Below are 17,761 nucleotides of genomic sequence, written 5' to 3' on the forward strand. Positions count from 1 at the left end.
CGGTGAACCCACAATGGTATACGTAGATTCGCCCTGATCACCACCATCATATATTCATATGTGAATGATGTAACCCATATATGGTAGTTTCTGTATCCATTTTTATCTCCTCCCACCTATGACCAAAAGTAGAAAGAAAGAGTTAATTTATGAGTTGATTTAAAACTACATTGATGTGAATATATGGGGGTGACGGTGAGGATTTTCTTTTTTTTTTCTTTTTAATTTATATGATCATCAATTTGAACACTACAATAAAGTGACAGTTAAAAATACGATCTTCATAGTTATATAAAAAATATAAATGAAATACCACGTATGCTATAATTTTGTATTTTTATTAAAATTTATTTTGACTTTAAACAAACGCTAATTACTAATTTTAGTGGAAATTAATATCATCGAAAGTGACTCCTACAAGTAAAGGGAAGATTTGAAATTTTTGGTTTAAATTGGTAAGACTTTCATGTGCTTATCCAACAAATATCTCCCCATTCATTGTGATCATTTTCATATCCCATTCATTTGAAAGCCTAGTAATATAAATATATAATTGACCATTTGAATTATATTTTAGAAGTGATTTTAAGCTTGATTCGTTGACACTTTACCCCTCTAGTGATAGACATACACACAACTATCCACCAAATCACGCCTCAAATTATTTTATGGTTTATCCGTACACCTTCAATAAATCAAGAGCCTTTATCACTTAGTCTAAGGCTAAATGACATCACATTGATACTATCCTAACGAATTATAATATAGGATCCTCCTCCCTAGAAAAGTTGGTTGGTATCCCAAGACTCATATCAAAGATAAACATACTATTCGAATTCAACAATCGTATCATATTCTATACTTTATATGAAAATAAGATATAGGGTATGTCTGGCATGAAACTTTTAAGAACTTCTAGCTTGTAAGTTAGCTTGAAAACTTACAACTATCTTAAGCTTCTTAAATAGAGCTCTAAACAAGAGTTTAAATCAGAGCACATTCAAGTTAAACGAGCCAAACTCATGTGAGCGACAAACACGAGCTCAGCTCATCACTACAACCAAAAATAATCTAACAATTGACCCAAATAAAACCAAAACAAAAATGAAATCAAGACATAACAGAATTTATTATACCAATAGCACAAATCTCAGATTCATTATATATACACCTAAACAAACAAAGATATAATCTCTCCAAAACGACAGAAATATACTTAAAACAAATCAAAATAACATCCAAGTCTAAGGGTAGCGTTTCCACGAGTTGTCTTCACGATTGTTCCTAAACGCACAACAACCAATGGAGTAGACAATGATGAGGAACACGAGGAAGATCACGTTCAAGACAGCAACCTTTTTCCAATCACTCTTAATGTTATCAAGCAATCCAGCCTTGCATGATTCGCAATTGTAGCAGAGGGTGTTTTGCTCATTGCCCCAAGCATTGCAGTCCGAGATCGTTGATGTTGTGTTGGTCTTGGTCCACATAGTTGGGTTCACGTAAGTGAAACCACAAGCATCCAAAGGCTTGCAGCAACCAGACTGCAAGTAACATATAGCGTTAATCAGATGATATGTCGATTTTGACTTATTTACTTATGTTCGGGGTCGAATCAGGTTTCAGGGTGTAAGCGAGCCAAGTTGAGGATAAACAGCCTAAAGCCCAAGCTTAAATATGTATATTCGAGCTTATTTAATAAAAAAGTTCAAACCCAACTTTCACATATCAAACTTGATTAGGCTAGGGAAGCCTAAACAAACCTCTTATTTACATAAATTTTACTTATTATATAGTAATAATCACTATAACAATATTAAATTAGAAGAAAACAGTAAAATAATATATTATGTCATGTAAAACACCAAAACTTATATTTATGTTTTTTATTTAATTATATAACAATAATAGTTAGAATAATAATAATTAAATATATATACTCTGCCATAGGTAAACTTATTTGTATATATAAGTAATGATAAATGTATAAAAATAGACAAATTAAATAATTGATAAAAAAATCCAAGGCAAAAAAAACTAAAGAAATGGAGCTCAAAGCAAGCCAAGTTCAAGCTCTCTTAAGTTAAGCAAGCTGAGCTCGGACTCAGCCCGGTTCAGTTACAGGCGAGAACCAAAAATTAGGTTAGGTCAACCAAAACTATGGTCACCTTTGTTTAATAAGTCCATCATGGTTTAGAATTCACATCAAGAGTCACTTTTTGCTTACCAATTTTATAACCAAACACTTTTTTCCATCCATTAAGGTTAAAGTCAACTTTCAGTTTAAAAGTTTACTTACTTTATAGATTTAAAAAAGAAGCAGTTGCATAAACAAACACTTTATCATCATCATAAACAAATCATAGCAAGTCCCACATAAACCTTTTGATGATGTTATATGCATCAAAGTCAATTATAGTAAATGGGAGCAAATCAAATTAACCCAGAATATGTTTAGTTGGCTCATTGAAACATGTTGAACCGGTTTTCTGATCCGTTTTCAATAGTTGAAAAGATCCCAAGAAAAAAATATATTTACAAAAATCTAACATTAACCCCAAACATAAATTCTAACATCATAAGTGCCCTATCAAAATATTAATATCAAATATTTTGAAATAATCTCTTTTGTATTACAATCTCTTTTTCTTTTTACTATCTAAACTCCAAAATTCTCTTGTCCTAATGCAGGTCTACAAATGTTATAAACTTAAAATTGGTAAACTTAATAAACTATTTTTTTAAATTGATATTAAATTAAAGGAAAGTTAAAAATAAAACCGGGGGCTTTGGAGGAGGAAAAACGCTCCATAGTGTCCAGAGCACCCTCGGGGCGTTATGGGGTTTTTTTGCCCTTGGGCGCCAAGTGGCGGAGAGCTTTGGCCAATCACATTTATATTTTTATTTATATTAAAAAAATTAGAAAAAAATAAAAATAAAAGTAACAACCGAGTAATGATTAAAAGGAGGTTAAGGCCCAAAGGGCTTTATAGCACCCACTTTTTGGGTAAAGCCCCTTTTTAACGCGTTAGTAAGTCACATGTCGCATAACGCGTTTAGGAGGAGCTTAACCACTACACATGGTATGGTCTGAAAGCATATATAATTTACACCAACTTTTTTTTAATATTAAGCTTAGTAAAATTTAGATCTAAGTCAACCTATTGATGATATTGACACCACCTACTCCAATTATTCAACAAACCAATTTCAGATCCAAAATATTAAAATAAAAAATACCTGAATAGCAGACAAATGCTTCTTATTAAAATCATCAAGCGGAGTATTATTCCCATCGTCAATCAAGCTCTTGCAGACATTACTATCCCGCAAACAACTCCTAATCTTCCTCCAATTCTTGTCACTGTTGACCCGCTTCTGCAACCAGCTGGAATAATCACCCAGCCTATACTCCTTATAGCCTCTCCCAGACACCGCCTCTCCGGCGCCCTTATTCGTGACAGCAAACGCAAAGATGGTGAAACAGAAGAGCAGGACGATGAGGAGGAACATGACGAGCAGGTAGACCCAGAGGAGCCATGAGACGCGATGAGGCCGGCGAGCGAGACGATCATGAGGAAGACGCCGAGAGCGATGACGGGCTTGTCGAGGAAGCGTTCGCATTCGGAGGTGCCTTGGCGGGAGAGCCAGATGCCGCCGGCTAGGATCGGGATGGATAGGAGGAAGGTGATGAAGTTCAGGATGCCCACCAGGTTGTTGCTGAATCTAACCATGGTTGAGTTAAGAGTTTGGAAAGGTGAATGAATGGCTTTTCGGGGGTGGAAAGATGAATGAAGAAAAGTGAAACCCTGGTGTGGGGGATTTATATGACCTGGGTTTTGTGTTAGCGGTGTGGACTGTGGATGGAGGATAAGTTTTGTCAATGCTACCTTATGGTTTGAGTTTATTGTGTATTACCCCCCCCCCCCCCCCCTCCCCCTTGTTATTTAATATTTTTTTAAACTGAATATCTGCTTAAAAGGAAGTTCATAAATTCCATCATTGATGGTGATAACGTTATGAATTGGTACGATAGGGGTATCGAAAATAACAATACTGAATATGAATAAAGTCATGCGTCAAATGTTGTATCGAATGCATTGGTTTAGTGATGGCATGCCCGCTTTGATACCTTTTGTTATTCTTTCATAATCTCCATTGATCGTATTAAATTCATTTGTAATCAAGGGTAATAAAGAAACCAAAAAATCGTAACAATTTTTTTATAATAAAGAAGTTATAATACTAAAACCTAAACATACAAATTGTCCTGAAATTGTATCAGTTTCATTATCGAAAAAAAAGAAGAAAGATATGGATACTTGTACTTAATACGAAAACCGGTACCTAATACTCAAGAAATACTCTACATTTTTCAATCGGTACCAAATACCGAAAGAATACATGTATTGATACTAAAAATAACGAATACCAAATTTGAGTAAAGTGGGTATCGAATACCGCACCTTATGTATTGGCTGGGTAGCGATATGGGTACGATAATGGTATTCAGGAAAAAAACATTTCTAGTTTGTTTATACATCTTAATGATTTATGTTCATAAAAGATAAAAATCTTCTTAACAAGAATCAAATCAGCTGATTCAAGCTATTTGATAAATATACGAGTTAAACCGGGACTAAAGATTTGGCTAATGGAGCAGCGGTAACGTCCTACAAATTACATCAAACCGGTCCTACTCGACCATGGACTCCTGTTAACTATTTCTGTAGGTTTAATTTTGTATGATTAAGGTTAATCACTTGTGATGGAGAACGGTGGATGGATTTGCTCATGTGAATAAGTTTGGGAACTCGTTGTGTAATTTATGCATATACAAAGGGCATAGTGTTTTGGAGGGGTGTTACGTGTCACGCGCTTACGCGTATAGTGTGCGAGTTCAAACGGCATGATGTTGGAAGTTTCATTCTTCTTTGCCCCGAAGACCTGTTCTCTTTGCTTACAAATCATGTTTTCATTATCATTTGAATTGACAAATATTAAAATTATTAAAATCGATTCTATCTATAAACATCAAAATAAAATATAATAGATTTTCCTTGTACACATTTATGGGTATTTAGTATTCCTTTTTTTTTTAACGAACAACTAAGTAATGCCGAGTATTTCGTACGCGGCCTCCATTGGTTAAAGGTAGCCTGAGCCGGCCACTATTCCGGACGGACGAAACCTCTAGCGGTCCACCCTATTGAGGGATTCACCGAATAAAACCCGACCCCTACACCCGCCTAATGGCACGACAGCGAGGAGCCGGTAAAACCGGGTGAGATCAGGACTCGAACCCTGGCAAGCCAGGATCATCCCTCATATCTCTCATATAAGTTGGTGATAGTGAGGTTTGAACTCCATACTTCTCACTACTAAAGTAAGTGCTCTACCATTGAGCCACATCCAACTTATAAGTTAGTATTCCTTATTTTAAGTACTAATAACACCTTTGTGTAATAATATGTAAATATAATGAAAAAATATCAACAAATTATCTAATACATAAAACACAATGATGAATATCTATTACACAATAACCTGAAACGTAATACACAATAATAAATACATATAACACAATGGCCTGAAACGTAAAACATAATGGCAAATACATATAACACAATGACCTGAAACGTAAAACACAATGGAATATACATATTACACAATGACTTGAACGTAATACACAATGAACATAATACTATTTTTCTCAACTTAAGTGAATGTTGAGCACAATGACTAAAACACAATGATAAGTCATAAGACAAATGTTGAGTACAAAGACACAATGGCGAACAAAAAGACACAATGAAGTCATCTATGTTTTAATTTTTATCTTTAATATGAGTATAAACTGAAAATCACAATGACCAAAATCTATAACGCAATGCACATAAAAACCCAATGGACAACCAAATAACACAATACAAAAAAACCCACTAAATTTTTTTATTTTTATAAAACAATATGATATTCATATTAAAGATAAAAAACGCTTGTTATTGTGGTAAAAAATTTTCTAAAAAAATGTTGCATTAAAAAGTTATATACGTTTTAAAATGATGGATGAATTAACATGTGTTTTACATGTGGAGAGAGAAAATCATCATAAGTGGATTATTACATTCATACCATTTTCATCAATTTTTATTCTTAAATTAATTTTCACCATCCAAATTTAAAATCAATAAATTAGATTACTTCTCACCCTTCTTATTTTTGTTATACTATATATTTTAACTTTACCCAGAAAATAAAATAAGCAATCTTAAACACCTCTCTTAATATATGTGTCTTGTGAGATCAATTCTTTTACCTTTTCTAACTATAAAATTATTTAAGACTTAATGATTAATTTCAATACATTACTTGTGAACCGATGATTATAAGCAATGATTATACGGTGGTTACCAAATAAATTATTCAGAAAATAGTAATTATATTGAAATAGAAGGTAGACGATCAACGAATAGTGTTGCTTACCCCATTTTTTATTGTAAAACTTAATATTTTATAAACTATATTGATTAATCTTAATGTCAGAACATTACTATGCATGACTCATTAAATTCAGCTAAGTAACTTTACAGATTCAGGTGCGAGAAATTAAGAGTGTCAAATACAAAAGGTATAAATAAATGTTTGTTGTCAAGACAAGTTTCTTCATGTTTAGTCACCTTTGTATGATATAAAACTTCTCATGTATATATTATTCTATTGAGATAACCTAAAAATAACATGTAAAAATTAATTTACTAAATAATATTAAAGTTTGTCTATTTGTGTGTAGACCTAGGAGTATAGGTATCGGGGTTGCATGATCGTAAACATTGTTTTATATGTAATTATAAGATCTGAGTTGGAAGTTGAAAGTTCAGTGACACAATAAGTTTACGAGTAGTGATACCATAGAAAATGGTGTGATTTGAGCAAAGAAACACACGATTGAAATGGTAACCATATCGTATTGATTAAAAATATTTAAATCCCTTCTATATTAGTTCTTCATCAATGTCGATACCTACTAGTTTTGGTTCTCCAAATTGATTGTAAGGCCCCGCTACTGGTGCCTCACATTTGGACGTTGGATTTACTCATAAACACAGTTCTAAATATCAGAGTTAATTAAAACTTTCGCGGAATATAAAACTTCAACCATAATATATTTTACACAACCTTCGAATCTCGTCTTAACAAACATTTATCGTTATTTAAACATAAAACATAGTCTTTAAAAAACATCATAGCATTTCCTTGAGATGTCAGTATCTTCAATTCCATGCCACGTGTCCTCATCAAGCGAGTTGTCTCATTCTACTCACATGCGTGCATACTAAAAGTCAGCTACGCTGAGTGAGTTCTAGTTAATCAAGTAACATACAATATGTCCATACACATTCATATATACACACCCGAAGGTACATATACTTACATAGTTCTTTACCTTCCTTCATACGTTCATACTATCATACCTTCCTTCCTTCCTTTCATACATACACATATACATATACCTCATCCTAAAACATTCGCATATATTATTAGGGTCTGTTCCCTACATTCGTGGATATTATTAGGGTCTGTTCCCTACGTTCGCGGATATTATTAGGGTCCGTTCCCTTCATTCACGAATATTATTAGGGTCCGTTCCATTCATTCACGGATATTATTAGGGTCCGTTCCCTTCATTCGCGAATATTATTAGGGTCCGTTCCCTTTTTAACCATACCTTCCATACCTCCCTATACATTCTTAATTATAACTTCCATAACACATACATCATTTGTATATCATACATTATATATCAATCATATCTTTGAACTATCCCTTGACGGTACATGCAATATCTGAATATCGTTCATGCATCATCAAGCATTCATTCATACATAAATCATATATGACATACACTTACCATTTAAGGTAAGTGTATTAACTAATCACATCGAGTATGCACACAACCCCGAAAACATAACAAGGAAGTGGGCTAGAAACTCACCTGAATTCGGTTACGTTCACCGTTAATTGTTATTCCTTTCTTGAGATGTGCACGGCTAACTGTATAATAATTACATGTATCAATTAACTATTACTACTCATATCGTATTTCCATCTTTATATAACCCACAACGAACGGGGGTCCGGGGGCAGCTCCCCTGGCAACGGGGTTCTAGGGGCGGCAGCCCCTAGCGGGGTCCAAGAGGCAGAGCCCCTGGTTGGGGTTAAGATGCCAGGTCAGCTTGGAAAAATTTTGTTTTCATTAACTGTCTTAACGCTTTCCATTAGGATTTTAAATTATTTTCTAATTCGTTAACTCATTCTTCATAACGAATTACGCCTCCTTCGTTAACTGATTCGTTATCTTACATATCCGATTCATTAGCTAGTTCGTTATTCTGGTTCGCTAACCTAATTCGTTATCTTAACGAATTAGGTGAGTAACGAATCACTTGATTTGTTATCTTAATATAACGAATTGGTGAATAACGAATCCTCCTGATTCATTATCTTTGTCACACCCCCATCTAAGGCCTAGGAGCATGACCCATAAGTTGGTATCATGATTGTAATTAAATCAGAGTTGCGTTAGTTTGCGGAAGACTTATAAACTTTAAGGATAAAAAAGTGTAATATTTATATATATTCAAAAGACGGGATTATAACACCCGCTTAAGTTACAAAATATTTATGTGTTTAATAATTACAAACCACCATGTTTATATATTAAGTTACAAAAGAAATCCGAGCCATCGGATATATCAATAGCACTTAAATACTCGAAGTGCTACTCGAAGTGCTAATCTTGTTCACCTGCAAAATGTAATAAAATACGTCAGCAACGAATGTTGGTGAACACGCTGACGCATAAATACTTTCTTTTACTTTATTACCCCTCGAGACTACGCCTGCATCGGCCCAACGTGGCTTAGGAATAACAAAGTCAAATAACACATTATAAACTAGAGCCTCTACACTAGGTCACCTCACAAACACCGCAGCGTTTGACTTAATTAAGTACCCGTAAATATACACAACGGTCGTACTCCCTGCAGGAGAGCGTCCTAAGATCAAGGGTGGTGCGATCATGCCCATACATCGCATAGTACCACCTATGTAAGGATCCAGACATATGTATACCACAGCTTGAGGGCTAGGTTCATACCCATAGTTTACGGTTTTAGGAACACATAGTTCCTTGTAAACAATTTCACATAACAAGTTTGACTCATTTAAAAACAAGTTTAAAAGTTTGGGGGCGTATTCACCTTATCTCTTTAGGATCGGCTTCACTCACCGTCCAAGGGTTTTTCCCTTTCTTTATCTCGAACCTATAGGTACGAGTATAAATATTTGTTAGTCGGATACACGATCCGGCTTAAGAACTTTAGTCTTATATCTCAATCCTCGATTGAACCTTTAGTTCAATTCTTATTTACTTGAAAACCTCTTGTTTAAAAGTAAATTATAAACCTTTAGTTTATATGAAAACCCGACGTTTCTTCTTCTCTAAGAAACGTAATCTTTTCTTTTATTATTTAAGAATACTCTTTATTCATTAAATAATATTTTCATAACAAAGAATATATACATATATACTTACACACATATATATGTTATCACATATTCAACATTCAATCTTTCATTCATTTCTTTGTTATGTTTTCTTTTCTTTTCTTTTATCGAGGTATCGAGTATAACCTCGACTTAAGGCCAAAGCCTTGAATAATATTAAATTATATTGAATTCGATATTACGCCTAACCTTAATGGCGTACCGAAATCCTAGGGACTTGAGCAGCACTCCGACGCCGCTTTACTTCTCGATCGTCAAACGATTACTCCAAACTTCGGTACTCGTTGACACGTTTATCGAGATTCATTGCCATTTCAACAACACCTTCTTGGTATGTGGGTGGAGGGTGGCACAACTTCAAAGGAAGCGTTGGTACACAAACGATGGAACGTAGCACGCTTATCGAGGCAAATCGCTTATAGGTTTTAGAGAGAGGCTAGAGAGAAGTGTGGGATGTGGAAATGATCTGCCCTTGGCCGCTATTTATAGGCCTCAAATTGGTTCCCATCGCGGTATGCGATGGGTACCTCAGCAGACCTATCACGTACCGCGATATAGGTCTGCTGACACACAGCGTAGACCTGCCACGTGTCGACACGTGGCGGCAGTGTTGCCACGTGGTGACACATGGCAGCACATAGTGGCACACGTGTCACAAATTGTCAGACATCCCATCGCGGTACGCGATGGGAGTCTCTTCTGACTCATCGCGTAGCGCGATAGGTCAGGAAACCAGAATTTTCATTTTTAACTCTCCAGTTTGGATTTTGGCAATTTTAGTCCTTAGACTTTGGAAAGTTGATACTTTGAACTCGAAATTTTTACGGTGTGACAATCTTATCATAACGAATGGCGAGTAACGAATCCTCCTGATTCGTTATCTTTTCATAACGAATTGGCGAATAACGAATCCTCCTGATTCGTTATCTTATTATAACGAATTGGCGTAGGTTCTTATCCAGACTTTGACTCAGGGTCAAAGTCAAAATTGATATGAACAAGGAATAGTCAACAGACCCTCAGATCTGCAATTAACCCTTCAAATCATGACGAAATAACATGATTTTGGTACCAATAGATTCGCAATATCAGCGCTAATAAACCCTAGTCATCAAATCCGTTTAACATCCACGTTTAGAGGGTGCGATTTACACCTAAGCACCTACGGCTTGTTTATGGTTTTAGTAAGGTTTGTTGTGCTAGGTTCGTTTTTATCATTATCATACAAATATAAGGTTTCCCAAACAAATCTGAACCTTAATGAACGATTTCTAGATACAAACTTACCTTAAACGAGTCAAACCACGAACACGAGCTGGTCTTTGATGTACGTTCGGCTCGTCAAACGTTCTAGAACCAACAAATCTTGGGTTTTCAACTTCGGATCTAGGCTCGGGTTAAAGGATAGTCTTGTGTGTGTTTTTGATAGTGTAGGCTATAGTGTAGAGATGGATAAGAATGGAAAGGTATAGGGTTTAAGGAGTATTTATACTCCCTTAAGCCCATGGACCTAAGGCTCATTCCATTTCTTATTCCATCTTCTAAAGTCCAAGCCCACCATCTTATAGTTTATTATCTAAACCGATACACGACACTTTATTAAATAAACGAAATTTCCTTTATTAATCTTATCGAAAGTAGGGTGTTACATTGATAGTGGTGTGACTTCATCGTTCTTAGGTTTGATCTAAATAGAACTCTCAAAATTGATCGCTCTCCAAATCCATTGCAATCCCTCTTCAAATTGATTGTTGGTAACTCTCCTAGTTGATAGACATGTTGTTCTTTGTTCAATTTTCTTTTTCTTTTAATAATTTAATATATTGTTATTTGATGTTTAAACTATTTCTTACTTATAAATGCCAATTGTTAATGTATATTTTTTTGAAAGTTATATAGATATTTTTTTGAGGTGTGAAAGTGAACATGAAAGTAATAATCACTATTAGTGAATATGAAAGTGAAAGATAAAATTAAATGACAACGCGTCAACCGGGTTTGAAATTCGATATCAAAACTTACAAATACAAGGATCAAGTTTGTGAGGTGATTTTAAGAATCCATAATACAATTAGGTTAAAGTAGTGGGATTTGATCCAATCCTAAGTGATCCAATATATTTACGTCACGTATGCGCTGACGTGGCACATGATCAAGCCCTTATTGATTCACCCCAAGTTTTTGATTCACCCCATGCCCAACAGCTCGATCGAGCCCCGTGGTCTGACTCGCCCCGGCCGTCCGCGCCCCCGTCCACGGCTAAGGGGTAGTGGTATGCGCAGCAACCACGTCGTCCACGCCTCACCAGCCGCGCCCAATACCCTCACCCTTAAGTAATCATGAAGTATAAGAAATATGTTAATTAAATCAATAAACAAGACAATTTTAAGACCACGCATCTTGCACTAGTGTCATATCAAAATGTTAGGTAAATGTATAAAATCGATATTTTTTTAATTGTTTTGATGACCAGGGTTGGCAAAACAAGCACATAGAATTTGTTGTAGGCTAATATTGGTAATTTTTATAAGTAAAAAAAGTTTTGATGGATAAAAAGAATTCTTTAAAAAAGTCAGGATGTGTTAATAATATATAATAGACTTTTATTTACGGGTTAAGATATGTCAAAGTAATTTCAAATCAACAAGCTTGATTCAACGATGTTGATCCATCATCTTCATCTCCACCCTCGCTTCTTCATAGACACACGATCATCACTACCACGCTTTCAATTTATAAAATCCTAAAATATATTGTTATGATTTAGATGAAAATAGACTTTAATTCCGTAAGAAACCTAAAATGTATGAAACAAATACAAACTAAATTAGCGTGCTAACTGATAAAATATTAATTATTTACTTTTTATATTATGAAAACTAGAATTTGGATCAAATACAAACTAAATTAGCGTGCTAACTGATAAAATCAAGTAGAGTAATTATAAATACAAGTGGAGTAATTATGCAATTAAATCATAGTGTAATTACATAATTATACTATAATATAATTATATAATAATAACTTTATTATGTAATTACATATTTATTCAACTTGATTTAGACAGTTATCATATTAATTTAGTTTGTACGTTAACTCTCCCTATAAAAACTATATAGATATTTTTATTCGTCTTATTTATTTGAGGTGTAAAACTCGCCTCTTTAATTTATGAAAGTGAAAGACTGAAAGATACTTAAATTCATATACATATGCGTGGTGTGGGGTTGAAATTCGATATTACAGCTTACAAATACAAGGATCAAGTTTATGGGACGATTTTAAGAATCTTTTAGACAATTCAAAAGAAGTAATGTAACAAGAAGAAAAATGCAAAACACATATTAATGAAGTCAATGCAACAAGAAGATTCAAGGCCACGCCACTTAAATTAAAGTCATTGAAATGATAGGTAAGTGAACAAAAGTCGATAACTTCAATGTAGAAAATAACGTTGATTTTTCGCATATTGAATGAGATGTATTAAAACGAGTGTTTTACCCGGTGCGTTGTGTCGGGACAAGTCGGTAAAATCTGGGTGGTGATAAACTCAAGCGCCGTTGGTCACTGGCGTTGAGGCGGTGAGTCAACGCGAATTCGGTTGGTTTCCGTTATGATACCGGTACTAAAAACTAAAATCAAGGTGGACCAATGGGGTGGCGTCAGTCGGTAAAACTTGGGTGTTGAGAAGACCCGAGGGTTGTCGATCTTGGTCGTTTAGGTGGTGAGTTTACGCAAATTCGGTCAGTTTTCGTCACGTTTGTTACGGTATCGAAACTAATGTTCATTACGGTACTGGAATTAAACAAAATGGGACGAGTCTGCGCAAACTCGGTTGGTTTCCGCCACGTTCGTTACGATACCATAACAAAAAAATTAAAATTAAAATTTATATTCAGTCAGTTTTCGTTATAGTACCTAAAATACAAAAAAATAAAACAAAAACAAAATGATGTGGACCAATATGGTGCCATCAAGTGACCCAACAGGAACTTAGAGGCACCAAAGATCTTAATTATTATATATAAACTAGCATTTAGCTCGCGTGTTATGCATGTTACTTTTTTGTTTTTTTTAATAATTGTTTTTTTAATTATTGTTTATGTATATTTTTCATGTAGGATGTGTTTAGGTATTAAACTTAAAGGTTACATGAACTTATAAAATATGTTATATTTATTAGTTGTGGTTAAAGTATAGTTTGTTTTGTTTATATCTCAATTGGGTCTCATTGATCTAGTAGTTAACGTGACCCAACATTTTGTTATTTAAGATGCGAATTTTCGTCTTAGTATACTTGAATGCATAAAGAAATTTATATGATTTGTGTTATTTTCGTTTGAATTGAGTTGTTACGGTTCGTTGATGATATAGAACGTAAATGTTGTTTAACGGATCACCAAAAATTGGCTCTCATGTGTCTGTCAATTAATGTAGCCCAACATTTTGTTTTTTGTTTTTTAAAATATGTATTTTGTGCTTGATAGTGAATTGAGCTTTTAATAAATCGATGTATTTGAATTTCTATAAGCCAATTCTAGGTGTACGTCTATCTGAAATGAGTACGTCATGTGTTATCATTTCATTTTTGAGTGAATTATTAATTTATTATATTTTTTTTCTAGTATGATGTTTAGTTTGTGATTTTCTTATTATTTTGTACGTACTTATAGATTTTGTAGTTTAGTTATTGTTGTGTATTAAAAGAACATTTAATTTGTTAATTAGTTTTTATTCTTATCAAATATAATAGAAGTTATATTAGTTTATGAATTATATTAACGAAAATTGTATGATCATATGTATAAACTAAGTTTTTAAAAACTTATTTTTACTAATAATGTATACGTTTTTAATATTTTATACATAAATTTTTTGTATTATGAAGTTTTGTAGATTTATTTCGTTTTTATATTTTAAAATGGGTAATAACTGGAAGCCGTCATTTGAAAGTGACGCTATAATGATAATAAACCGCATTGAGAAACTTTTTTCGCGCCTTCTTTATCAAATCATTCGTTTCATCTAACAATTAGAAACTCTAAGTTAATATTCCTCTTAATTATGACGAATTTTGTTGTTAAGTGGAAGTTTTATAGCTTGTTAAATGGATTTGTTTTTGTTCTTAGTTTATTTAATCAAACATTGTGTGAATAACAATTTACAACCACTTTTAAAATAACATGTTGGTTTTAAATAATCTCAACTATCACCTTTTGGCCACTGCCAATCGTGACCAAAAAAATGACTAATAATGATAGTCCCACTTTTTATCATTTTTTTGTACCAATGAACACTGACTAACGAAATCCTAACGTCGTTAGTTTTCATGATGTGACATTCTTGTTTGGCATATATGTGGCATGCTTATGTGACATATTGCACCACCACCACCACCACCACCACTACCACCACCATGGTAGTCACAACCACCACCACGACCAGCTTCCCGTTTCCTATAAATATTAAAATATTTTATATATGCTTTATTGGGTGAATTTTGACTTTTGAAGTCAAGCCAACAAGTTTAAAAAGAAGATAAACTATTAATATGAATCTTGTCACTTAATGTAACACCCTAACCCGGAACGGGCTGACGTGTCACTATTACAGATATCAAATCAACGCCACAATCCAAAATACATTAAAAATCAATGCAACCTATGTCATATTATGAATTAACTTTTAAAAGATTGAACTTCATTATTCTCTCTCATCACTAATTTACCTGAGTCTCGAATTGCCTGAAAACAAAATAAGAAAACAAAACATGAAAATACGGCTGAGCCAAAAAGTGTCCAGTAACGAAAAGAACAATAGTATAGGTAAAGACAAACATACATAAAGCAAATATACATACTGAACTGAAACTGAACTAAGTTGACACCAAAAACCGATTCGAATATAAACTCGGAACCAACACCAAATCAGAAACAGACGCTTACCAAAATCCGATACACGATCGGAACATAATCAGATGCATATATATAGACATATTAAAAACATATCAGAACTATAACAGAAACACCCAGAGCCAGAAACAGAGGGGTACACAGTTAGCTAATCTATGCACCAATGAGATGGTACGTGTGGGGTACACGCATTGTTCCATCCCCCAGAAGTCAGAAATCAAAACAGAACTAGTATCGATCCATACGCCCCCTAAGTGGCCCTAATACTGCGCAAGTACTAGTTAGAGACGCCGTGAACTTTAATTACGCACTGTCATGACAAGTGCCACGCCGTTGACGCCCCAACGACAAGTCAGAAATTGCTCGGGTAACAGAGTACAAAAGCTAAAAAAATGTAACTATACATATTCAAACTGGAACATACAATAAAAAGTACAAAATAAATAATCTATTGCATGCTACAAAAATATATTATATAATATAACTGAACTCAAAATATAACCGACGCGTAACGAAATCCGTACTACAAAGTAACGGATTAGAATTTACACAATGAGTAAACGAAAACAGAAACCATACTACGAAGTAACGAAACATAATTAATACTATGAGTGAAAGAAACCAGAAACCGTACTACGAAGTAACAGAATATAGTTAATACTAAGAGTAAACGAAAACGAAACCGTACTACGAAGTAACTATAACATAATTAATACTATGAGTGAAAGAAACCAGAAACTGTACCTTGGTTTAGCACGGAAAGCAAAACAACTCAACTCGCCATTAACAACAAATAAAACCTACACAGATTAAAATATATGGAGTTCAACCTATTTATCTTATTTATCTGTTGAGTGATTTTCCAACGACATATACAAGAACTCTTGTTCGTAAACATCCATTATAGGTACTTTATTTGAACCTTCCAGTTTTGACTAGAGCATACCCCCACTAAGGCTTCATTTAGTCAAGTTATTAGCATAATATAATGAATTTAAACATTTATTTGGTAGCTTCTAATCATTCCAATTTAAATAGTATATTTTATAACATATTTCAGCGCAAAACAATTTATCATATAACCTGCAAATTACATGCAACCACATATATATACTCTTTATCAAAACTTTGTTTGGGGTTTTAAGAAACTAATTAAAAAACAAACAAACAAAAACTCTGGAGTGACAAAATTATCATGTATGTTTATGTTCACCAAATCAAATTTACACCTTAGTCGCCGGAAACGAATCGAAATTAACTCAACCAGACTACTCATGCAAACAAACGATTAACAGAGAGCCGACTGTTACCTCAATAGTCGCGAGACCGAACGTATCAAAATCGAACACGGATGCGTGATGGTCGCTGAAAAGCGGAGCAAGATGTCAGATGGTAAGCAACAATGACGGTATAGGGCGGCGGTACGAGGCGGCCGTGGTGGTTGTGACTGGTGTTGCAGCGATAGATCCAACTGAGGCGGAGGTGCCGGTGTCACAAGATGGTGCAGCGACGGATTACCAGGTGTGATCTTACGTCTCCTTTGTTGCTTACGTCGGTGGTTGTGGTAGGGGTATAACGGTGACGGGGCGGTGGTGGTTTTGAATAGCGATGAAACAACAATATGACGGCATATAGGGTTTCTTGTGTTGATTTTAGTGGCTTAAGGGTTATATAAGCAGTGTAAAGTTAAAATACAAAAAGGACATCAGAAATGAGAAGGAATCTAATTCATTGATCTTAGATTCGGATGACAGAGATTAATTTGAAAAAAAAATTAATGAAAAGGGCATGAAGGTAATAACACACTTATAATGACTCTCTCTCTCCACATGCAAGGCACATGTCAATTCCTACATCATTTTAAAACGTCTATAATTTTTTCATACGACGTTTTTTTAAGAAATTTTTTTACCATAATAACGAGCGTTTTTTTATCTTTAATATGAATATCATATTGTTATATAAAAATAAAAAAAAGTTGGTGGGCTTTTTTGTATTGTGTTATTTGATTGTCCATTGTGTTTTTTAATTGGGTTTTTCTATGCATTGTGTTATATATTTTGGTCATTGTGTTTTTCAATTGATACTCATATTAATGATAAAAATTAAAACAAAGATTACGTCATTGTGTCTTTCGTTTGTCACTATGTCTTTGTGCTCAACATTTGTTTTATGTTGATTGTGAATTACGTTCAAGCCATTGTGTAATATGTAGATTCCATTGTGTTTTACGTTTAAGGTCATTGTGTTATTTGTATTTACCATTGTGTTTTACGTTT

At 34.1% G+C, this 17,761-nt stretch overlaps 1 pseudogene across 1 annotated transcript; it reads right to left on the reverse strand.

The window, feature by feature from the left end:
• Window positions 1–1,105: 1,105 nt before the first annotated feature.
• On the reverse strand, window positions 1,106–3,768 carry LOC143567051 (tetraspanin-8-like; annotated as a pseudogene). The gene is made up of 2 exons (XR_013141336.1): window positions 3,241–3,768; window positions 1,106–1,544 (listed from the first exon to the last, which is right to left on the reverse strand). The product of XR_013141336.1 is annotated as a tetraspanin-8-like (transcript).
• Between the last annotated feature and the right edge of the window lie 13,993 nt (window positions 3,769–17,761).

This window comes from Bidens hawaiensis, unplaced genomic scaffold, assembly GCF_021521415.1.
Source record: "Bidens hawaiensis isolate Kalapana, Puna unplaced genomic scaffold, B.hawaiensis_p1.1 tig00023205_1, whole genome shotgun sequence".
Lineage (NCBI taxonomy): Eukaryota > Viridiplantae > Streptophyta > Magnoliopsida > Asterales > Asteraceae > Bidens > Bidens hawaiensis.